The sequence below is a fragment of the Gadus macrocephalus genome, chromosome 5, assembly GCF_031168955.1.
Source record: "Gadus macrocephalus chromosome 5, ASM3116895v1".
In the NCBI taxonomy this organism is placed as follows: Eukaryota; Metazoa; Chordata; class Actinopteri; order Gadiformes; family Gadidae; genus Gadus; species Gadus macrocephalus.
In genome coordinates this window covers 15,134,422-15,135,999 of record NC_082386.1, presented here as the reverse complement: position 1 = coordinate 15,135,999, position 1,578 = coordinate 15,134,422, and positions in this window count along the sequence as shown.

The window sequence follows — 1,578 nt, the reverse complement described above, 5'->3', positions numbered from 1 at the left end:
GAGTTGTCTCCCGAGTTCCCTGATTATTGTGCCTTAGCGCTTAGGCTTGAATAAAGTGCCGTTTTCGAGAAACCGTCTGCGTTTGGGTCCTACCTGCCTGCCTGCACCCGCAGCACCTTAACAGAATGACAGCACCACGAATGGACCCAGCGGACGATCAGGTTAGCCGTGAGCGGCAGGATTTATTTATTTTGAAGGCAATAGATCGCTGGAAGAGTTTGGGGTGCCACCCGGTTAGCCGTGAGCTGCAGGATTCATTTTTTATGAAGGCGATAGCTCGCTGGGAGAGTTTGGGGTACCACCCGGTTCCTCCTGGCACTCCAGCTCCCGCTTTGACTCCGGTCCCCGAGCCCTGTCCGGTTCCTGAGCCCACTCCTAGCCTTCCAGAGGGGGACCGGCCTCTTCGCCTGCTTGAGGTGGTCCGCCCTCCGCTCCTGCCTGAGGGGGCCCGCCCCCTGCTCCTTCCAGAGGGGGACCGGCCTCTGCTCCTGCCGGAGGGGGTCTGCCCTCCAGACCGTCCAGGGGAGGCACGCTCCCCGCTCCTGCCTGTGGGGGCCCTCCTCCACTCCTTCCCGAGGGGGGTTCCCCTTCAAGGCCTTCCACCGGAGGGGACCCGCCCTCTACCTGGCCTTCCACCAGAGGGGACCCGCCCTCTGCCTGGCCTTCCACCAGAGGGGACCCGCCCTCTGCCTGGCCTTCCACCAGAGGGGACCCGCCCTCTGCCTGGCCTTCCACCAGAGGGGACCCGCCCTCTGCCTGGCCTTCCACCAGAGGGGACCCGCCCTCTACCCTGTCCACCAGAGGGGACCCGCCCCCTACCTGGCCTGCCACCAGAGGGGACCCGCCCTCTGCCTGGCCCTCCTCCTGAGGGGACCCGCCCTCTGCCTGGCCCGCCTCCTGAAGGGACCCGCCCTCTACCTGGCCTGCCTCCTGAGGGGACCCGCCCTCTACCTGGCCTGCCTCCTGAGGGGACCCGCCCTCTACCTGGCCTGCCTCCTGAGGGGACCCGCCCTCTACCTGGCCTGCCTCCTGAGGGGACCCGCCCTCTACCTGGCCTGCCTCCTGAGGGGACCCGCCCTCTACCTGGCCTGCCTCCTGAGGGGACCCGCCCTCTACCTGGCCTGCCTCCTGAGGGGACCCGCCCTCTACCTGGCCTTCCTCTGGAGGGGACCCGCCCTCTACCTCGCCTTCGCCGGCCTCCTGAAGGGTTCCGCCTTCACCGCTGCCGGCCTTCTGAGGGGGTTCTGTGCCACTGCAGGTCTCCTGAGCGACTGAGCCCTCATCGTCCTTGCCGCCGGCCTCCTGAAGGGTTCCGCCGTCACTCTGCCTCTGCTTGCCCCTCAGGCCGTCCGCCTGAGGCTCCCTGCCATGCCCTGGGGCAGTTTTCTGGCCGCCCGCCTGACGTCCCTCGGCTCTGCCCCAGTCCATTTTTTTTTTTTTGATTCCCCCCTCCTGGCGCCCCTCCACCCACCCGTTTTGGGTTTGACTTTCTTTGTTTTTTGCTTGTCGTGGGTCGCCTGGGAGTCAACCCTTAACGGGGGGGTACTGTCAGGGTGTGGGTGTCTCCCTGTGTTTCCC